The sequence below is a fragment of the Falco peregrinus genome, chromosome 7, assembly GCF_023634155.1.
Source record: "Falco peregrinus isolate bFalPer1 chromosome 7, bFalPer1.pri, whole genome shotgun sequence".
In the NCBI taxonomy this organism is placed as follows: Eukaryota; Metazoa; Chordata; class Aves; order Falconiformes; family Falconidae; genus Falco; species Falco peregrinus.
The window spans coordinates 56761949-56786416 of NC_073727.1; the positions used below are offsets into that span (position 1 = coordinate 56761949).

Below are 24468 nucleotides of genomic sequence, written 5' to 3' on the forward strand. Positions count from 1 at the left end.
TTCAAAAGGACAGAAAGGAGGCTTTATTACAGCTTAATTTTCTGTTAGCTAGGTAATTACATTTCCAAAATCTTTCTGAAACCTTTGGGTACTGCAGTTCTCAATTATTTAGCCAGAGGACCCTGGAAAGTGATAATTAGGTGTTAAACACCAGCCATGTTCCTGCAGATAGCCCTCCTGCCAGCCATTTAACACTTACTTTGGTGCTAAAGCTATGAATGATGTGTTTTTCAACAGCATTTAGGTGCTAATAAATTATCAAACAGTTTGAAAGCAAGGGCCTGCCTAGATGGGAGAGTTTCACTCGGGAAGCCATTGGTAGTGATGTCCCTGACCTGAAGCAACTGGAGCAACTGGAGACATCTCATCTAGGAAAAGGTGGGACAGGCTTGTTGGTGAAGTTGCTGGATTTCCACAGCAGCAGAGGCGCCCCTGGACAAGTCAAGGGTGACTGTCCCATGCTTCCAAATGTTTCCTTTTGAAATGGAAAGCTAATTTATTTGTGGGATCAAATCTTGAGATCTACGTCTTCTGCGTCTAGAGTTTTATACTGCCAGACAGAGTTACTCCATGCAGATACAGTTGTCTAGACAGGTTAAATTCCATTTGTCCTCTTCTCTTGTTATTAAATGCTCCTTAAGTATGACTTACTCAAATCCTTTCTGAAGCAATACTTAAACCAGAAATGCTACCTACCAGCCAGTAAAAGGATGTCAAGTGTTATAATTCTTCTGGACTATGTAAATTACATTCTCCTCCTTAGCTTATAGCAAATAAATTTTTCACTAGAAATAATGTTTACGTGGACTTACAGTTTACATTCAGAGCACCAAAAGTATTTCAGCATCTAAACTCCTATCTGGCTGCAAGTGTTTTGGTACTAACAGAGTAGACATAAAGATGTCATGCCAACTGCTCCTCTGCACTAGATACACAAAGTCATGTCCCAGGACTTGAAATTACTTGCCAGCTTATGCTTCTTTGCCTATGTGCCTTGTACCTCGGTAGAATTTGCTGTGGAAGACGCAAGGCCTCTATAAGTGATCCACACTATGTGATACCAACATCTCTGGCAGGACTAGAAATGGGTTCATCTGGGCTAAAACATTATTATCAGTGGCTAGATAGATGAATATCCACATGCGCATACCTCACATACATTATCCCAACAAATGCTTGTTATGTTCTGAAGCTGTTTCTTCACTCAACAGTGGTATCAAACAGGGATCACCACAATGCAGCATTCACAGGAGGTAAAAACCTAACAGGAAGGAGATAAAGGCAAGATCCAAAGTGATACATAATATAGGCATGTCTAAAATAGCTATTTTTGCCTTAGGTGTTTCAGGGCATCCTGCCTGGCATTTACCTGCTCCTGCTGCCTCAGTAGCCTGCAGGCTTTGGCAGGTCCTGACCCTTACATGCCAGCCCCCTGTGAGTGCCCTGGGGTACTGGAACTGGCTGGGATGGAGGGGACTTTCTTCATAGCCACCTGTATGGTGCCATGCTTTGAAATGGTGGTTGAAACAGTGCTGATAAGACACTGGTGTTTTCATTATCTGTGAACAGAACTTGCACAGCATCAAAGTGTTCTCTCTTTCCCACTGTGCTCCCCAGCGTATAAGCTGGGGGTCCAGAAGAAACCGGGAGGGAACACAGCTGGGACAGCTAAGCCCAGCTGACCAGAGGGATATCCCATACCATATGGCATTGTGCTCATTAATAAAAGCTTAGGGAAAGGAGAAGGAATGGGAAGCAGACTTTTGTGGTTATGGCATTTGTCTACCCAAGTAACTGTTATGTGTGACAAAACCCTGCTTTCCTCAAAAAGGCTGAACATCTGCCTGCTGCTGGGAAATAGTGAACAAATTCCTCTTTTTGCTTTGCTTGGGCACACAGCTCTTGCTTTCCCTATTTAGCCATCATTCTCTACCTGCAAGCCTTTTTGCCATCTACTTTCTCTCCATCCTGCTGGGGGAGAGTGAGCGAGTGCATTGGCAGGCATTTGGCTGTTGGCCTGGGGCAACCCACCATGCGAAGACACCTGACAGCACTAGATATCTGTATTTAGGGATACAACTTGGTCACCTACTGTTCACCCCTCAAGAAAGTTTTGTGTCAGAGTAACAGCTATACAAAACCTGAAAGAGAGTAGAAAGAAATGGAAATGAAGCTTAACCACAAAAACGTAGCAAATACTCATTGTCCATTTTGTATGGTTACTCACAATGTGAAGAATACGATGGGATAGAGGCTTACATGTGCCTTCCATTCATGTGTTGCCTGAATCCAGCCCCATCCATGTCTGTTCCCTTCCTGGTATTGTGTTTGCTTTAAGCTCTTGACCATCTAACAGGGATAAAAAAAGAAGCTGTAACCAGCTCTCTTCACTCACAGCCATGAGAAGTGCTGGCCTTGAACTACTGAGTTTATTTGGGGATTCCATTTTAATGGCTAGCCAAAGGAGAATTGCTCACTTATCTTCTTCTGGAAGAATCTGAGCCAAATGCCATACAAATGTACATTTGTACTCTATAGCAGCATTGTCTTTGATAATCAAGGTTCTCTGCTGGCAACCAAACATCTCACACACTGCAAGTCTTCTGTGAAGAAATGAAAACAAACAGTTAAGAAAAAATCACTTTAGAAAAAAAAATTCAGCAAAACTGGACTAAATGGTTTAAAGCTCATCTTTCTCTGTAAATAAAGTGGTGAAGAGAATTAGATGTTTCAGTGAAGTGCTCAACTTCAGCAGAGGTACGGATGAATGAAACCAATGTATGCACAACGAGAAAATGTTGAGTAGGGAAATTGTTCTACAAATGCCTTTTTTCCTTTCTTCTTATCCCCCTTGTTACATGCATTCCTCAGGAAAAGTGCTGTTTTGTTATGGCAAAGGAATTTTGCAAGGATGAATGTTCACCTAACCTTAACAGAAGGAAATGCTTGAGGTACAATGTAACTTGTACCCTTGTATTGGAGCGGTCCAGTCAGTAGGTTTTGTGCAAAGGCACTGAATGATTCAGGATTTATACATTAGGACAAAGAAGAACCTTTTCTCATCCTCTATAAGTAAAGGTTTTAGAGTCCAGTACATGTATTCCCACTTATATTACAGGTATTTTATATCTGCTATGCCAATCCAAAAGACCTTGAAAGAAGTATAATGAGTGTCTTACAGCCTCTTTACATTGTCAGAATATTTCAAAGTTATTTTATAGAGTATTTTATAAGATAGAAGCTATGAATCCTCATTGCTATTAAGTTTTAAGAACAAGCACCTTCCAGGGATTACACAGCTAGAGCTGGTCTGGCCTCAAGGGAGAACAGATGGGATGCATTTTTTGTACAGAGAACATGCAGCAGCTGTGCTTGGGTTTATTTCGTATACCTGCACACACCTACAGTGCTACTTACAGAACAAGTGTTTCAAGAACTTGGAAAAGGAAGGTGGATGGCACCAGTGACACTTTCTGGTTTTCATTAGCAATCACTCTTTCTAATCACCTTGCTCTGAATCAGATACTATGGGAGGTATTTGCAGATTACTTGCAATTGACTTTCTATTGTTTAAAAAGGTGATAAAATGGATAAAATGGCTGGAATCATAACAAGTGAAACTGTCAGGAACTAGTTTTCTGCAACCCATTCACAAAAAATTTTGTTAACAACACATGGAGGTCAGATAAAAAATTTAAAAAGTATTTAAAGTTGTGGAGTAAAGGCATTCCTGCTGATTTTTCGTGGTGGAACAGGGTAGTACAGAAGAGGAATTCAGTGAAAAATGGCAGAGATGGCTACTGAAGTTGCTGATCTACTAGGTCAAAGGAAAAAAATGCTGATTTAACCTGAACAACGATCTGGACCTTGTATTTTGCACCTTTTCTGCACTTCCCACTATGAAAATAATGCCTAACACACTACCCAGACTGGAACTCTGCTTTAAGTTGCAAAGACATTTTGAATTATTTCAATCATTCAGGAAAAAAAAACTTTAAACGAAACCCTGTATCAGGTTTGGGGTTGAATGGTTGAATTCTAGGTTTTAGTCCAGAGGCTAAAAATAACAATAGAAAGCAGTGCCAATTTATGATAATTGTTGACAAGAAACCAATACCAAGAAAAGGTTGTTAAATTTTCATCTGTGAATATAATCACAACCTTCACAGGAAAAGGCACTGAGTAATATGGTCAATAGAGCTTTGGATTCAGCCCTGCTTTAGGCAGGGGATGGGACCTGATGACTGCCACGTCTGAATTCTTTTGTGATTCATTGCGTGATAAAATGTAATTTCTAAACTGCTGCTATTTATTTATTGCAATTGGGAAGAAAATTATGGACTTTGCTTGTTGATATTAGGGACAGAATTTGTGTGAGTGACTTCTGATTTTGGGTATCATCTTTTTCAAAACCTTTTAAGGGGCAGCTATCACCTGTATGAATGGTAAACCCAGCACTGTGAACCTGAGAGGTGCCCAAATCCCTGATGGTGACAGTGAGTCAACAAGTTAAAAGGTATCAATGGAGCTGCTGCAATTCTCCATGTATGCACTCTTCCTTGTTGCAAATACAGTGTAATTTAGCTTTAAATACTTTGTCCCTGACAGCCAAGTAGGATTACCCTGCCCTTTCTATGTGCTAACAGTCTGTTCACAGTCAGTGGGAGCACCTCAGATGTATTGTAGCTTGTCAACGAACAGTGACATGATGAACTATCTGAGCCTTCCTGTGCTTTTCTGAACTTTGACTACCTTCATTATTAGTCTCCTTTATTATTAATCTACTTAAGAAAGCAAGAAAGAGCAACTGAGTAATCACTGAAAGGTGATAAACTCCCAGAGCAGTTCTTCAGAAGGTCTAATGAAGCCAGAGCATCAGTCAGATTAGCAATTTGGCACATTGGTGGCTCCAGGGTGCAGTTCAGCCTCTCTTGAAATCTGTGAAAAGACTCTGGGAACTGGATGATGCCCTAAATGAACAAGGGCTGTTGTTCCACAGGTTGAGTGACTTTAAGTATTCCCAAAGGGTTTTTTTTAATTAGATTAGAATCAGTTCTTAAATCACTAAATTGTGTGGAAATTTCCCATTCCAGAAGTAAGCAAATATTCAAGAGTATATATATTTTACTTAGCAGCTACCACAGAAAAATATACAAAGTGGGAATCTGTTAAATACAAAACCTAACTGGATATAAAAATGTGTTCCTTTGACAGGTCTGTTTCTTTAATAGAGTTTCATTAAAGAGGACACCATTGGTTTTTTTGAAACATTGTGTGATTTAATATATAAAATATGCAGCCATTTAATATTTCTTAAAAGGTTCAGTTTTAAATTGTATTTTTATTTTTTATCAGTACAAGTTTCGTTCTAATAATTCTCTGTAAAAAGGCTTCACTGCTTCAGTGCTTGTAAAATGCTTTCTTTGATCAGGTTTATTACCTCCGAGTTAATTTGTATTTATCAATTTATCCAAACTAAAGATATAGTTCATTAAGAGTTGAATGGATTCTTGGGACCAGATTCTTATAAATCGTAAGTTTAGGGTCACAGTATTAGGGGCCAAAGGGGGTCAAAAGGGTGAAAGCTAAGAGGTATTTGCTGAGTTTTGTGAAGTATCATAGTTGCTTCATTCCTTTTGCCTAGTGGATTGGTAACAAGGACAGTAAAACTGGAGCAGGCTGTGGCACATTGAAAGGAAAGGAATTCCCTTAAAACAAAAAGAGTAAGATTCAGAAAAGCCAAGGTGTTTCAACCTCATGTCTACTATAGTCACTCAATCCAAACTTGAGTAAAAAGAGGAACCTGAGATCTGAACACACAAGTAGTAACAGTATCTCCAGAAAAGCCAAAAAAAGTAGGTGAACGTGAAATGTTTCATGGTTTAGTCCAAGAGATGCTGCTCCTCTGCCAGACAGAAAGGATGTGAATCAGCCCTTTTTATGTTAAATATAGTTTACTATATATAGTGATTTATAAGTGTAAGGGAATTCACAAATATGGAAATATGTGTCTACTGTATAGATATAAATGCATTAGGCACATGCAATGCAAATGCATAGTTACAGGAACTAGAACTGAATAGAATAGTCCTGGAAGCCAGGAACAACTTCATTTTTGTTGTTATTCTGATTGATTCACCATTTAAAATAAACAGGTAACATAAATCAGCCTAAGTGCTGCAATTGTTTCTGCAGCTCTGTGCAGGCTGTCAGTTTACACATTAGCAAAAGGGTGTGAAGGACTGTATATACCTGGCACATCTTGGGGATGATGGAGAGGACACAATCCTGTATGTCTGGTTTAGAGATGCTCAGTCTCACCTGAGAAATAAATATTTGCAAGAAATGTAAATGCGCCTCTAACCTGAAAAATCTCTGCCGATATTCAGAGCAGAAGCAAGACAAACATTTCACACAGTCAGAACTACTTACGTCCGAATCAGCTTTTGTAGGACAGACCCTCCGTCCTTTGATTCAGGATTGAAGGTCTCCTCACCAGGATGCCTTAGCTCACACATCGGTAACGCAACTGATCCAGGCCTGACTTGAGTAATTTTGTATAGTGTTCTTTGAAGCATAACATGCAATGTGGTCACAGCAGTCTCTTCAGGTCTTGAAGGAGAAAAGCAGGAGGGTATATGCAATATCTTTCAGGATACTTGGATACAGGGCCTCTGAGTCAGACCTGTCCACTCACAAGGTGAAACAGTTTAAAATGCTATTGGAAGAAAATGGGACAGATTCACCCAATGCAATGTTGCAAATTTCTGAAGTTTGCCCAGTATCAAGCAAAGCTGCCAAATTTAAAAGGCTACCAATTTAAATTTAAGTTAGTTTATTAAATAACTTGGCAATATTTTAGACAACATACCTGCCCTCTTGTTTCTCTTTCTTTGTTCTGGGAGTTTAAGATCAGTTCGCTTCATTTGACCTTCAGCCTGTCTAAATTCCAAGTCACACTAATGGAAGGATGCTAATGTACTCCAGCTTGGACCTGGCTTGCCGAGAGATCTGGGGATCTTTCACAGAAATGGTTTGTTTCCCATACAAATGGAAAAGGCCGATTGTGGAAGGGGAAAATGAAACCACCACACCGCTTCCACACAGTGCTGTCAAATAAATTAATGTTCCTGTCCCAGAAGGTGAATTTGGTGTGCAGACCTGTGAAGGCAATTGAAGCCCGTTAAGGCAAACAGAAGAATGGCGGGGGAATTGTGACTTGCCTGCTAGGGGCCCTAACCAATTATTCTCCTCACTTTCCCACCAGTTCTCCACTGATGCCCTGGTACTTCTTAACAGTTGTGATGTTTTCAGCCTCTGCTTGCCTCATAGCATTAAATGGCTTGATGGCACTCTACGTAAGTTCCTTTGTGAAGAATTCAGGGTGCAATTTTCACACTGCAAGGAATATTATACATATAGCCTGGCATGCACACAGGCGTATGAGTATCTCAAACCACTCTTCCACACTCTCCTTCCTACATATATATATATATATATATAAAAAAAAAAAAGCCAGTACAAGCATATGTCTACTGTATGTATGGCTTTAATGAGAAGAGGAGACAGCTATATCAGCCATGATATAGCTGGTAAAGGATGTCAATTTTTCTAGGCAGGGCAGCACTCAAGAGACTTGTTCATTGTAGCAGCAGAATGTCACAGCCTCTCTCATGTCATGCTGCGGAGCATGATGCTGCTTTTGCCCTCTACTTCTACCCTGACCAGCACTGCTAAACACAAATGGTACAAATGCTCCCATCAGTCCTACAAATACTCCATACTCATTTTTACCACATGTGGCATTGCAGCAACAACAGTTTGCATGCTTTGTAATCCCATGCTGTTTTAGTTCTAGTGTTAATCACTGATTCACTAATTTATTTAACAGAAGCAGAGTTTGGGTCCACGATGAGATCTGTTAAACTTCAGGAGCCCTAAAAACCCAGACAATGAAAGAATAAATTTTGTCTTTACATACAAAATAGATTATGAAAATTTTCGGACCCACAACCTCGGTTATTTCCCTTGACTGACTCCACTCACCAACTTCTGTGTAGAAACAGTAAAGGAAGAAATCTTAAGCTCAGCTTGTGTTGGGGTACTTCAAGTATCTCAGCTAGATTCCTTTTGCCCTGTTGACAACACACAATTATTTTCTGATCATTTGACTAATCTGTACCATAGCAACAATAGCCCTTGAAGATGCCAAAAGCAGTGTTTCTGAGACTTATAAATATGGTGTTTTTTTTCTCATTATTGAGCTTCAAGCTTTGCGAAGACTGCCCTGCTATTAAAGGAGCAATAAGCCTCCATTAGCAACAGCGGAATTACACTGCTGGTTTTTCATTTGTATGCTTGTTCTGATGCTCTTAATGAACTCCTTGTTTCACTGTTAATCTGTTACATGGAAATGACACTACACATGCTATTTATATCAGTGACAGTGCTCAGAAGCAAAGTCAGCCACAGACAACTTCCACAGGAAAATTCATTAAGGTTGTGCCATGGAATAGCAGCTACGCCATATTCAGGCTCTTTTTACACTGATTAATTCCAAATTTGTTTTAAATACATGCTGAGAAGACAACAGCAGAATTAGACCCTAATTCAGCAAAAATCTAAGCATGTAGTTATCTTGCACTGCACAAGTAACACGACTAAAGTAATGAGTAATTGTGGAATTTGCTTTGCTTTGATGAAACCATATCTGTGAAACAAAATCTAGTCTCCTGCACTACGGGGAAGTAGTAAGCAGTTTTTACCCATAGAAGCTGAGTTATAAGATCTGGTCCTTTATCCTGCTCTGAGCTATAGTACGACTCCTAGCTTAACCACAAAGTGGAAGAACATCAAACCGCCCACCGAGAAGATGTTGGCAAAGCCCCAGCTGCTATCTTTAAACACAGTTTGTTTGAAAGTGGACAGTTTTCTGAGTTCACTTTTCTCCTATGCAAAATGGCATCTCCTCGCTACTTGCTTCTACCATTTTCATGCAAACCTATGGTCCAGGACAACTAGATAGGGGCTTCTTTCAGGAAACATAGCAAAGACAAAAGTCAGCGATATCCCCCAATATGCCACCCATCATTTTCAGTGACCTTAGCTCTCACAAGTCATGAAAATGTTTTATGTTTGCCACCACATTATTTATTCTTTTTCTTTGCTACTTCTCTGCCTTCATCCCACGTTTGTCGTGTCTGGAGGGATCACTATCTCCTCGAGCCCATGTTTACACAAAGCTTGGAGGACACAACCATATTCAGTTCATAGCTCCTCCTCAGCCACTTAACTATTGACATTCAGGATAAAATCATAACAATGACACTTTGTAATCCACAGTAAGTGCCTAATCTCAAATAATAAACTGGGCTTCTTGTAGGTCAGTGGAAAGAAATAGATTTTAATACGTAACTGCCAAATGCCTGAGTGAAGGCACGAATTCTCCCACAGAACTTCTTAAACAGCTATGTAAAATCCAGACCTCATTGCAGAGGCCAAACTTATATTAACTTCAGTAGTGCCAAGATTTCACCCTCAGTTTTAAGTTCCAGCAGGGTAAAAAGCCAACTCTGGAGAAAGTGATGGGACTGGGAAAAAGGAGAAATTAGAAAGTTGGGGATGCAGGAACAATTAAAATGAATAATGAATTTCAGCTGAGGTAGAACTGGGAAAAACTGTCAATACTGACAGTGCTAGTTCAGCTGGGATTGGATTCTACTTATTTTATGAAGAATACTTTAGCAGAACAATAGCAATTTAGCAGTGTCTCTTCTGAAAACCGTCTCCACGTTTGTCCAAAGACAAAGCCTGTCCTTCCTTTTCTTACATTCTCTTTTAACCTATTTATGTATTTTTACCTTCTATTCGCTAACACTTTTCCAAGTTGCTCAGCTTGGTTCTTCACTCTCTCCATAGTATGAAAGCTTTCTTGTTCCCTGTGAATGCTCCATCACTTACCCCTTCCAGCTTCACGTTTTGGCACAAATGGCCTCTTTTGAGCTTCTGTGTGAAGACCACCTGCAGCAGACCTTGAAATGACTAACGTGGAGGCAGGCTGAGATCGGTTTAAACCTGAATTTCAAATGTACTCTACAACTCTTGCTGTTTCCTACTCCCCAAACCGACTTCATTTCCTACACCAACTGCTAAAGCAATAGTCACAAAAGAGGGAGCAGTAATTTACAGTAACTCTTCTTAATACATGAACATTAATTTTATTTATTGTACCAAGAACAAAATTTACTAGAGACAGTCCATGATTGGCATTTTGAAGGAAATATGGTAAATTACTCAAAGCTATGGCTATAGCTGCAGAGATTTATAAAACATTGCCTTCAATAGTTAGAACATGATATATGACTAGTGCTGAGGTCATGTCCAGTGTTCATTTTGCTCATTTACTTTTTCAGGTGGAGTTGAAACAGTTGCCAATTTACAAAATTTAAATGGACTTTTTTGATAATAATACATTGAAAAGTAGATTTGTGAAGATAGATTCATGAAGAGTGCTACTTAATAGCTTGCACAAACTCAGAAACAACAAAATCTGTGATTTTTTTACTCTTGAAAAATACATTTTAAAAAAAAATCTATTAATGGTCTGATCCTGTGACAACTCAGTACTAGTCAAAGAACATATTACTTGACTAGTCTCATGCCTCGTAGAGAGTGCCAAAAAGGACTACTCACAGTATGTAAGCACTGTGGTTGATGATGTTTACAGGGTCAGTTATGATAGCTCAGTTCTCCAGGTATTCTCTTAGTCAACTAAGAAATACATTGAAATGAATTAAATTGCTCAGGATTAAGGCAACTGAATGCAGAATCAGCCCCAATAGGAAAATTTCTTATAGTTCATTGTGCAACTAAGCAGATAAGAATAAAGGTGCTGCTTTCAAACATCGAAGACACAGAACAGCAGACGCATGCACAAATGCACAAGCTGGGGAAATGAAATTAGCAAGTGGTGTCATTTGTTTTAGCATATGGTCACATCTGACAGGCATGAGCTTGTGTCTGATGTGTTTTCTTGTTGGTGCTGGAAAGAAGAAAAATGTGAAGTCATTCAGGAATGTTTCCGAATGTGATGCTCTCCTCTTTTCCCCTTTTTTTCTTTTTCTCTTCTTTCAGTAAAAACACTGGATATGTTTAAAATCCCTAAATCATACAAGGCATATTTTTAATATCTTGTACTAGGGATAACCTTTTTAATAGTACTGGAAATCCCTGTATACCATATCTAGATATATCCAGATGGATTGCTTCCATATGAAGACATTTTCTTTTGCCATTTTTCATTCTATTGTACATATCTGTAACGTATGCTTTTTATAATGAAGGGCTACTCTTAATAACCTTGTATTTATTTTATTTTATTTTTCTAGAAAGAGCAGATGTGATGAAGTGAATGAGAGCTATTGGTTTAATAAAGCACAGTCATCTTCCCTCAGATGTTACAATAAACCAGATTAGATAGAGTTCTAATGGAGAAAGCTCCAATGTTAACTTCTGCTGTTGATAAATGCTCTGAAATTTCATTTTCTCTGCTCTGTGTATCTTGCATACATGCCTGTGTTTAACTGTTTAGAATCTGGCAGTGCAACAACATGAAAGCAAAGAACTCCAGGATCTCAAAATAGCTCGTTATACAAATGGTGACTCCTACCTGATAGGGAGAACTGAAAGGTGACAAAACCTTCCCTCTCAATTAAATTCCTTTCATGAGAGTCTTTAGTACATTTCTGACTATAATGTCAGTCAAGCAATAACAGAAAACTCAGTGTCATTACGGAAAAAAGACATTAAAACCTTTTCAGAGGTGAAAAGAGGGGATATGCGAATATACTTCAAAGAGAGGGTCTTGTTTTCCTTTTATTCCCTCAGTATTTCCATGAAACCTAACGCAATGACATCACAACAAAACAAGGTTGCCAAGATATACTATACAAAAACATGTTTTCACATGGTTACATTTTCTGCAAATTATAGTTCTTGGAGTATAAATCAGAATAATTGTTTAAATCAGAGTGACTGTTGAAACAGATTTACAGAGATCAAATCAAAAATGTAATAATTCTTGTGGTTTCACTAATGCTCAGAGCACCAAATACTTCTGAAAATTTTGGTTGTCAGTTATATATAGTGTTTACATTAACATGCTGCTTGAACAGAGAAAATATATATTTTAAGATGAAAATGTGAATCCAGGGTTACAAGAATGTTTCTGAAACAGCTAAGTCATCTTGTTTCAAGTAAAACCAGATGTTTGCTTAAAGTGAAAGGCAATCATTTCTTTTAATTATGTTCACTGGTTAGGCCACCAGGAATATCCATATGTGCACACAATGATCCGATTAAAATCAAAGACCTTACGATGGAGAAAGCAATCAACAACTGAAAGACCACCAAATGACATGCAAGGCACTGACCTGGATTCTTCTACCTCCATTCGCTCATTTTCACTCAGCAAGTTGAACAGGAGAGACTGCTGGAGTCCACCACGTGCCCCGAGTGAGTCACGTCCCTGGGACCTGGAGATATCTTCAGGGGCAATGGCCTCCTAAACAGTTGCTCCAAATTGATGAACGTGGACTAGCCAAATTCTTCAACATTGCACAGGGTCAATAGCTGCAAGAAAGGTTCAGCATGCAGTAAGGAAACAGCGGCATCGCGCTTCTTTGCTCATTTCAGCCTTTAGGATGTGTGATAATGTAGTGAGCTGGTGGAAGACAGAAAAATACAGAAACTCATAAAGTGTTTTGCATGAATACTTCCCCAGAAGAGAAGTGGATGGGTAAATAGATCAAACAAGTGGATTTTCATGTCCTCCTGAAATCATGCCTCTAGCTACCATGTGACTTTGCTCAGCAGAAACTGTAAGCACAAAACATCAGCCAGAGGCTTCTTAAATACCCCAAACCCTAACATCTCTTCCTGTCCCGGATGGTTCACATGCACCTACCATGTGAATTTTTATTGGTGACTGTTTGCTTTGAAGCTTTACAACACTCTTCATAGTTTGAAATTTCTGTTCAAAACTGTGTTGCTCATGAATACAAGGATCTTAGTCCTCTTGTGAAGAAATACCAAGAGCCCTGCCCTGTGGGAGGAGATGCACCCTCTGCTGGTTTACAGAACAATAAACCATTCCTGGGAACCGGCACCTAACTCTGGTAGGACCTCTTCAGCTCCTCTGTGATCCCACCAGCAGATAGGTACAGCCCTAGAAGCACCTATTTCAATGACAACTATGTATTGTGCATCAAAAATCATGCATTTGATGTACTTAATATATAATATACACATAATATTCACATAAACACACGTGCACATAAGAACCAAATATGCATGTAATACATTGCAGATGGATATAAAATAACATCATATCCTCTGATTTCTTTATAATATTCTTTCTGGAGCTGAACATTTTCTTCAGGAGTACATGGCCAGTTAATTACTTTGTCTGTACATAGTTTTCATTTGGTAGTAACTCAGGTTGAAGGTACAGGACCCTTTTTTCCAGTGGCACACATCCCGTGAGCCTACTTTTACCTTTTTCTGAAGGATACTCAATTTTCTGGCAGTCTTTTATGTCAAACAGTTCCTTCACTAGAAAAGAAAGAAAAAAAAAAAAAAGAGGGAAAGAACACTTTGCTTCAGTAAAAGATGTTCTCTGTCCACAGGCATTTATCAGAAAAGCTGGCATTTTCAGGTCAGACTGAATATATAATCAGGTAATAAAATGTCTTTACAAAAAAATGGATAAAATGTGGCTCCAGTGAAGCCATTCAGATTTTTAACCCTAATTTCAATGAGCCCAAGAAACATCCCTTTCTGTTTTTCCATGCTACTTCTGTCATGGTGGAGTAGTTTATTTTACATATATGGTTTCTGTGCTGCTGGTGTTCTCTCCTGTTTGTGCATGAGCTGGGCTCGGCTGCTGTATTGTTCTGCTTTTGTTTTCTAGTCCACTCTTTCCAGCAATGACCCTGACTGAAGGAAAGAGCCTTTCCTTCCATCCTCACTGCTCTGCAAGACAACCTTTCCCTCACCCAAACATAAATCTTAGAGTAAGTTCAGCCTCTACAGTGTCCTTTGATAAACATGTGTATGTATATTTAGGCATCCATCTCCATGACAATCCTATTTTGGTCCTGTGAGTCCTGTGGCTGTGTACAGCCTTTTAAATGTTCCTCTTTCACATGGCTTTACTTAACTGTCAGCATTCTCACAGGGCCCTTTGTGCATTGCATCCAGTCCCTTAAAGCTCCTCTCACTGTTTTGACTAATAAGCAGATCCATTAAAACTTTGGGCCAGGATATTTAGAGGGAAAAAAATCATGCAGACCCTGCACATTTAGCAACAGACACTTGATCTTTGCTGATTAGCTTGTAGATGATGTTGCCAGCAATATCTTCTCCAAGGCATACTCCTGTCTTGAAATATAACATCTTCACCAGTTTTCAACATGAGACAGGAACCAAAACTAGTTAGCATCGCAGTGGATGACCTCCAAGTACCTCTGGCACTGCTCGATGGAAAGTAGATTGGCATTAATGCTGATACAGAAGAGAAGCAGGCAGGCTAATTTGTAACCCAGAAGGATCCCAAAATATGTCCAAAATATTATTTATGACTAAAAATCATAAAATGGAGTTAAGACAGATTTTATTGTTTACTTATCCAAGTCATAAAATATACAAGCACAGCAAATATAAACAACTGCAAAACAAGCTGAGCAAAGGCAAGCTTTCAGCTAGCTTAATCATCTCTAAATTCTAAATATTATTTCATGACAGATGGCTGCTGGAGTCCGTGAAGGACTATACCAAATCCTGTTCCCTGTTCCATGCAGACCACCCCTACTGAGGACACTTCCATCCAACAGTATTATCACATATTCTGCCTTGAAACAGAAAATTTCATTTCCTCATCACGATTTTGTCAGTCTTATGCTGGAAAAGGGCCTACTGCCCACCTTTCCCTGGACCATCTTTTGCAGATGGATTGTTCTTTTTCATCATCTTTGAAGGAACAGTTAAGAACTCTCCTTTCCTTGCTATGCCGGTCTGGGTGAGTTTCTCTAGTCTAGTTTTTATACTCTTTCCATCAATAAATTTTAAACAGTTACCAGAAGTATGTTAAGTGATACAAGCAATATCTTTTACATATACTGTGAGTTCCTGCTCATTCTTTTTTATTATTCTCCTTTTGCATACTGCTTCGGAAGCAGTACATACTTCCCTCTGTACATACTTCTTTCCATACCACACCACTGAGTATCCTACTGCTTATCTGAGAGTGGCTCAGGAAAAGGACATAAAATTAGAAGATAACATATAAAGGGGTCACAAAGTATATAAATAAAACATTTAATATAGCTATGTGCCCTCACAGGGGCCATATATTCACCATGACAGACACGTGCATATTTGTTTTAAATCCTCCAGTGACGAGGACTCTACAGTCTCCCCAGACAATTTGTTCCATTCCTTGACTGTGGCTTTTTTTTCTCCTAATATATAGCAAAATTGTCCCTTGCTGCAAGTTAAACTGGTTACCTCTTGTTCTATGCATCATGGCTGTGAAGAGCTGATTATTCCATTTTCCTGCATTTTAAAGACTCCTAAAAAAACAAAAACCTTTTTTTGAAGTGCCCTGACTATATAGGCTGGATTCAGCATATCTGGAATGACTTAATTAACAGAATTAATACCATATAACTTACCTGATCAATCTGAACCAACCACCTGATTTCAAACTAGACTGAAAAAAACATTTCTAGAACTTGCAGACAAATTGTATTTTGGATGGAAACTTAATTGTAAAATATCAGAAGTTTGCAAAATGAATCCATTTCTATAACTACTTTGTGAACTTGGAAAAAGTGAGACTTAAATGAGAAAAGTCCAGTATTTGTCTTTTCCTCTCCCACTTCTCATTTTATTTAGCCAGAAAATGAACTCAGTGTTCAACAAAAGCATGTTTTATATCAAATAATATCCAATTACTAATTTGTTAAATAAAGATTAATAATTAAGCAGGCTGAAGTGCAATCACTATTATAGTTTACAGATAAGAGAAAAGCATTTGAAAGGATCTTAAGTGAACTACAAAAACATGGACTAATCTTAGGAACAAATGAAAATCCATAATCCTGCTTAGGCCATGGTCTGCTGGTAATGCATTTGCAATTAAAGTACTGCATGATTTATGGAAGTCAAAAAGGAAATTACTCAAAAACATCTACAGCGAATGCTTGTAACTAGCTCCCACTCTCCCAAAGGACAGGACTTTAACCATTGCCATGGCTCAACTGAGAAGATCTTTGACTTGTTTTGCAAAATGTTTGCTTGACTTCTTCAACTTCATCAGTTAAATGTGCTTAGCCCAGTAACATAACAGGCACGCAAAGTTATGCAAGACTTGTAATTACAATATCAATCCTTATAAGATATTTTGTAGCAAATGGAGGAGTCTATTTTTATTCTATTTTCATATTCCTTAAGAAAAATGTTCAGACTAATTATTTCCCATTAACATCTAGAACTCAGCACACCAATAAATATAACTATGATCTCTTTTAATTTTTTAAATTTTAGACTATTTCAGTCTTTTCTAGCTATTAAAAGATCCACTCAGGATGTAAATATTAATGAAATTATAAAATTGAAAACTTTTTTCACAAAGAATCAAAATTCAAATGTTGTTTTAATTTTAAACCTTTACAATATACTGCTTTTACCATGTTTTTTAAAAGCCAACATTGTTTAAAGTTGCCACATGAAAACATATTGATAGCATTTTGATGGAATATGTAGGTTATAATAGAAAAGAAATCACAAGACCTTAAGCAAAATGTTTGTGAGTTTTCTCTAGCCATGATAACCCACCAGAAATCCTGATGGGACAAAATGTAGTAATGTAAGGTAAGAAAAAAACCAACTTGCAATCATGAATACAGGTTGCTCTCAACTTGTTTATCCTGCTTTAATCATAATATTTATTTATTTTTTTTAGGAAAGCTTGGGATAATCTACTATTTTGTTGGTATCGAGGAACAAGACGTGGTTCAAGGCATATGTCAATGCAAGCGCCTCACTCATGCATATTCACCTGTACTTTTTGGTCCCCACTGTAGAAGTCCATTCTGGAGATACAAGTAGCAAAGCTGATTCACAACACTGGCAGCATTATTCTTAGCCTGAGAGGTGGAACTGATTTCACAAGTGAAAAAATAACACTGGCCTTGGGAAAAAAAATGCAAGCAAAAACATTGGATTCTATGACACTTCCTGAGCTTAAAAAATGACAAGTCATTCTCCACTGAGTCTTTTCCTGCTTATTGGTAAGCTTATTAGTACTTTTTTTCAATACAAGACCTTGAAGAAATGTCCCAGATTTTCTGGGAAACAACTTTCTGGTAGAATTACCACATCCAGTTGACTGGTGTTTTTTCACATTTACTTTGTCCCCCAACAAGTCTGTCTGTTTGGAGTAAATCAGAAACACCACTTTATTTTAAAGGAAACAAAGGAGAAATCCCATTTTCTTTTGTATATCATGTATTTATCTCTTAAGTGCTCTCAGATATACAATTTAAATTTTGTAAAAAAAATAAAGTTGCACTTTTTTCATTTTAAGCTCAGAAAACTCAACATGTAGAACTAAAATCACCACTAAGCCCAGTCCTAGGAGAAGTAATATGCAGCGGGTTTATATTATCTGTCCAACTCTATTTATGGAAGAAAATTCACATTTATACAATTGAGTTAGAAATTGGCATTGTATATTTTATAAGTTTCAGAAGACTGAAAATGAGGATTTGAAGACAAAAGTATTAGAACATTTCTCACCAAAGGATTTCTGAAGGATGCATGTTCAGCTGAATGTCTGTGTACAGCATTTCTTGTCCAACCAACGTACATGGAGCCTTTTGTCAAGTTTTTTCAGGCCCTCTGAAATTCTTATGATTTCCTGAAAGGTAAACATTTGTTTCCAAAAAGAAGTAGCTGAATTGCAACAAACTCACTGTTTGCAGAAATCAAATTGTAAAGTTACATAGTAGATAACGTATACTTCTGGATGAAAGCTTTTCCCATGACTTCTGCTCTTCTGTGATGTCTTTTCAGGTGAGTTACACTTACGATCAAAAAAATAGATAAAAAAATCTGTTGTAATCTTACATATTACAAGTTCAGAGTACTCCAATTTCTAAACTTTAAACACAGAAATTTGTTGTATATTTTGAAAGAAATACAAGCAGTTCTTTGTCATCAAAAGGATCTCTCCATTATCTTAATTTTCATCTTTCCTGACTTGTACACTGTTAGTCTAACAACCAATTAATACACAAAGGTAATTTTTAACCACTTGAAACCAGCTTAGAAGCTTTTCCTTTGCAGAAAATATACCAGTTTATGCTGTACAAGCACGTCAATTTATGGTAGTTCATATAGTACTTTCTATGTAATTAAATTGACAAAATTTTTCCTCTGTGAAATTTCAAAAATTTTTTTGAAAAAAATTTCAAGGATCTTTTGGAACATGAGGGAAAAAAAATCGTTTTATTATCTATCTCTCCTTTTAGGCCCAGGATTTTTCTCTACAATGCATTTTTGTTGTACTGTGCAATTGATAAAATGTGCAACTTGATGGAAACAATATTCTTTCTCATTTTGCACCATGTACATATAAACTGGCATTTCACAAAATTACCAGTCTGTGAATGGCAATAGAGTGTCAAAGTTTAATTATTTTTTTTTAATTTCACATTTTCCAGTATTTTTAAGTGTTTTGAAAATATTACATAGACTCTGAGTCTTCCATTATAGTAGTAGTAAATGTTTATCTGAAATTTCTGGGTATCTCTGTGGTTTGAGGCATACATGACTGTATGAAAAACTAGGCCCTTCCCAACCAAATCTGCAGATGTCCTCACTACTGAAAGAGAAGCACATTACTGGGATTACAAGAAGATTTTATCCTACCAGGATGCTCTGCTAGCTTTCTGTAAGTCCCATGAGTGTGTACGACTCTGTCACAAGAAGATCTACAAGAGTGACCTTGGATAACAGCATAACACAACTCTATTGCTTCCACAACACTGGGGACGGGGCATTTCTTAATAATAAAAGTTTCAGAGGGGTTCTCCTTAAATGTTATGCTGGAATAATTGTTACTGTCCGTTTCGTTTCATGCTTTCTTAGATCTAGCAGCCCAATATGCACACCTGATTCACTTTGGTGTAGACCACTTTATAAAAGCCTTACAGCAATTGTTACTGATACATACAACATCACCTCCCCTTTCCTTCTGGAAAGAGCAGCCTCTTTCTTTCAGGAACTCACTGATAACACATTATGACCCACACAGTGACCCTGATATTATATCCCCAGCAGATATTTAAACCCATGAAAATCCATTTAATAATACTTAGATGCAAACTTCAGTTATTATCCCTCCTTCTGCTCTTTACTTCCAGTCCTATGTGGTCTTTGGGCTGAGAATCTGTGAGCCAAGCAGATGGTTTTAGCCTTTTAGATAAATGTATGGGATAAAATAATTGTTAAATATTGAAGTAATGAGTATATAAGTAAATAAAGCTGCAATTATTTTAGACAGAATAATTCTGGAAATATATCTTTTGATATTTCAGAGACACTGGAATTAATGTCTGCATAAAGTATGGGAATAAATCTAGTATCCTTTGATTTGAAAGTATCTTGCAGCATTGAGTATTTACAAATGGTTAAACCCCAAGACTTCATCTTCCTTCTGAAAAAAGGACTTAATTTCAGGTGAGTTCTTCAGAAACTGTTTTTCACTCCTTGGTGCTCTTCTTTGACTCCATCTCATTGTTCCTCATAGATCTTTGCACTGTGGACATCAAAATAAGGCTACAGGATGGTTTGTACCAAATTTGAGGAGCTATTAATGACTGTATGCTTCCCTATTAATATGTTCAAATATCATGTTCAACTTTGTATCCATTAGTCCACAAGGAGTGCTTGCAGATGTTTATCCACCATGTTTTTTCACCCTTTTTAAAAATACCACCTTCTTTCTCACCTGTTTGATAATGCATCTCTGCTTAAAATTATTTATTGGGACCTATTGCTTAGGTAGATTACATCTATTTAGTATGTTAATATGTTATATTGATTCCAGGCCCTTTCCATTTTAGAACATCCACATAAAAACACATTAGGACATGAAAAATGTTAGAAAGAACACCCACAAAAATCAAAATATATAATGCTGACCTTTTATCATCAGTGTAATACATTGCTGTAATGTTATTGCTACATTGAAGTATTTTGACATCTACTTTCATAAGCAAATGCTGGTTGTCTTGAATTAAATTCTTCAAATTTATTATGAATCAGGTGGACTAATATATATTCCATGCTTTTGTCTGAAATCAGCATCTCCCTGATAATCCTGTAATCTCCAGCATTACCGTATTTATTCCTTTTAGATATATAGGCTCAGCACTATCTTTCTTCCAACTGTCTGGCATTTCCAAAGTCTTGAAATACTCACTGAAAGTGAACATTATTGCTTCTGAAGTCTTCCTTGGGCAGCTATTTTAAAACTCCCAAATGGAAAATATCTGGATCTAATGCTGATCATTATTGAAGAACTTTGATTATTACTAGATAATAATATTTTTATGTAAGGTAAATGTATTATCTACTTTTTTTTTTTAATTCAGAACAAAAATAGTCATTAAACACAAATTACTTTTAATGCATTGTTATGTACTGTTCTAAAAATGGATCAATAACATTTTCTTTTTGTTCCCAAAAATGTTCTTTCTTCATATTGCCCTTAACACTTGCAGCCAGATTTCCTCTTCACAGTCTCAGTTTTCTACAGCTTCCAACATAAAAAAACTCAACCAAATCCACATTATAAATTGTTTTCTTGCTACACCTGTTATAGATATAGATAGTTACTGTTGCTTTCATTGGTAAGCATTTTGGTTCTTTTAAACAAGCTTTTTAGTTGTAGGATTACACTGTTTAGGGTTTGAAGTAAACAGTTTTTAACTACCATTCACATTTTTCTGATTCAATTTTTCCTCCCAGATGATTTGATTCATAATTGTTTTCAGCTTTGTGAAACCGATCTTTTTAAAGCACAAAGGATATGCACACACACACACACACGCTGCAGACATCAATACGTGTGTGTGTGTGTGTGTGTGTGTGTATTTAGGAGTGCGTGCGGGTGTGTATCTGTATGTGTATTGTACAGCCATGCACAGATGGTTAGCATTTTATTATGTTTATACAAAGCAACTATAATCAAGTCACAAACACTTGAGCTGAACCACAAGTACTCGGAAATTCTTCTACTAACTTGATGTCTAACATGGTTGTCTTGTGCTGTATGCAACAGTTTCTGACTTAGACAGTCAACATGTACAATATTTTGAAATTCTTGGGACATTCAGTACTGGCTACATGCAACCACCAGCCAACATTTCCCAGCCTCCTGAAGTCCCCCAAAAGAAATCCGTCATCCTTTCCCTAGGCTATCAGTATTGATGCTGGTTATTTGATTTGGTTCTAATGACCAATACTGACAGTAATTTAGAAATAAAACAAGATCACAATATGAATAGCAGCTTAGCAGAATATAAATGTAATATACAGATCTTTCTGTTATTGAATTACAATCTAATCAATACTAAATAATGGTGAGAAAAATAGTGAGAAAATATTGATGACGCAGAGATTCAGAAGTTCAAATAAGCACGTGATTTCCACGGGCAGAGAGACCAAAAAGCCAATCTGATCAAAATCAACCAAAAGTTACACACTCTGGGGTGTCAGATAGAATAATTTCATTTTAGAAACATCTAACATGCAGATAGGTATCATTTAGCATTAGTGGTATCTGATTTTCCTGTATGTAGTGGAATAAAAGGTTTTGTTTTTTATGAACTTCTAAGAAAAGGGTTGGGCTCACTGGTACTGTTAATTACAACATTGTTTCTACAGCCATACATAAGGGTACCTCATCACTTACCCAAGATCTGTTTTGAAACCCAGGGAGAGTTTGCATTGCCTAAGCAAAAGGATTGAATGTGATTTTAGGCACTGAGCTGTGTCCTACCTAGCCTCCAGCTCCCTCTGCAGAAGGGAGCAGAGTTTCCTGAAGACCTGAGACCTATCTCCCAGCTCCACTCAGGTATCTTGGATACTTTGAGGCACTTCAAATACCCCTGGGCACCCAGGTTTAGGCAACAGAATCCCACTTGTACCCTTTAACTTCAGGTTGGGTGGACAGGATTTCTTTCTTAACATGTTGGCTAAGAATTTGCATGGTAAAATGTAAATTTCACATTTAAACATTTAAGCTCTTTTAATTTGTGTTCACTCTCCTTTGTTATTGATATGATCATGTATTTTATACACTTCAAATTAGTGCCATGTGTGAATTCATATCTTAATCTGTACTGTACTGACCCTCATTTCCTTACCAGTTTTTGTGTTTCCAATTTTAAGTAAAATTTAGATCTTAGTGTTTCTGATGCAAAAATTTGCATCATTCTCAGTTCATTTCTGGCGGCAGGGGTGTCAGCATTTCTAGCCTTCCTGCCTTCCCTTCTGTCAGCCTAGTGGGTCCTAACTGGGTTTACTGTGAAGTTCCCAAGAATTTCACAAGTTCTCCTGCAGTGATATGTGTCTGACATACATCCCTCTTTCTCCATCAAAGGTAATCAAATGCTTCACTAAAATACAAGAGCCTTGCAAAGACTGGAAGTGGGTTGGACAAGAGATTTCAGCTCCCATCCCATGCAAGAGCAGGATGTTTTCTGCTTTGCCTACACTGAGACCTGACAATCAGAGAGGACCTTCAGCAATGGCTCTTCCAGACTCTCTTCCTGCTTGTGCTTGGATCACGAGCACAGGAGCCCTTTTCCTGGAGCTATGGATCATGATGCTTTCAATTTGACAAAGCTGATTTATCTATCTCATTTGGTTGCCTGGTGATCAGTTCTTTCTTGAATAATAAATAATGAGTACTGACAAATAATTATAATAATAAGTAATAAATTATCCAAAATATATCACAACCTCTTTAATGCCTAATTGTCAAAATACTTTTCAACCCATGGTTAGTCTCTGCAGTATAACTTATAACTAGTAGTCATCCTCCCCAAACAGGAATCTTTTCACGTTGCAGAGCCAAGAAGGGGAACTGAGGACCACAACTGCCCATTAGAGGAACCACATGCATGTCAGATGTGCTTTTACCCCACTATGATTCTGAAATAAAATGTTTATGTAAAGGATCATATCTTTATAGCTGTCATTTAAAGGACCATGTTCTCATAGATGTTAGTTTGCTCAGAGGCAAATTTAGCCATGTTAAACATACAGTTGCAGCATAGTCTTCTTGGTGAGGGGCCAGGTAAAAATTAGTACATCAATTTAAATATGCTGTCTTGGGATCACTCAATAGTAATCAGAAAAAGATGAAGGAATCTCCAGGGCAGTTTCATTTCACTCATTTCAGGGTGGAATTAAAAAGCTTTCTGATGTGTCTATTTCCCTACAGGGAGCATGTAGCTGTACATGTCAGACACTCAGCATTTAGACACCTGAAGTTAACTTTTCAAAACTCCATATTAAAGTGAGAAATCCCTTTTTCTATATATCATTATTAATGACCATTAAAAAAAAAATATCTAGCCTCTGCTTTTGTAAAGAGCTTGATTTACAACAGCCCTTAGGACATTATCTACTAATTATGCTGACAGATTAATCAAGTAGTTGTTAGCTAAATTTATGGCACATCATATCATATCTCCAATGTTACGAGTATGAAGAAAAGAATAATGTAGTATGCCTTAATCTTCTATTTGAACAGAGTTCTCATTTGGGTTCTCTTGATGGTCTAATTTTTAAAAAAACCAAATAATAAACCAGGATGTATTTACCATAATGATTGTGTAGCAGCTCACACGGCGGTTAAAATCAATGCTCTCATTAAATGAGTCAAAGATCAAGCTACTATATATAAGCATGCAAACGTAATCATGACAGGTACAGTATACGATCTTAAACAGACTTGTGTTGGTTGGGTCAGTGTATACACTGGTGTCTTGAAACACACCTAGAGCTTCTGGGAGCTGCTGATACACAAGTAGAACTTGTTTCCATCAGTAGTACCAGAGCAAGGACACTCAGTCAGCTAATATCTCCATGGGGAACTACCACACCTTTCTTGAAAGCAAAACTGTCTGAAGGCTCTCAGTCTCTGCAGCTGAACTTTTTCAAAACACAAAACATTAAACTGGAAAAAGAAGTTAAATAATAACCGAGTCCAAAATAAATCTTACCTTAAACCCACTGTAGCCTAACGTGGCAAGTTCTTTCCTCCCATCTTGCTCTCTAACTGTTCAGCAATTTCCTGGTTTGAATAAACCCTACCCCCTTCTCTGCGAA

At 37.5% G+C, this 24468-nt stretch overlaps 1 long non-coding RNA gene across 1 annotated transcript; it reads right to left on the minus strand.

Moving 5' to 3' along the window:
• Positions 1-99: 99 nt before the first annotated feature.
• On the minus strand, positions 100-24417 carry LOC129784893 (uncharacterized). Its single transcript, XR_008748099.1, has 6 exons — positions 24363-24417; positions 17860-17980; positions 12432-12630; positions 6433-7161; positions 6253-6321; positions 100-2603 (listed from the first exon to the last, which is right to left on the minus strand). It is a non-coding gene; the product is annotated as an uncharacterized LOC129784893 (long non-coding RNA).
• Between the last annotated feature and the right edge of the window lie 51 nt (positions 24418-24468).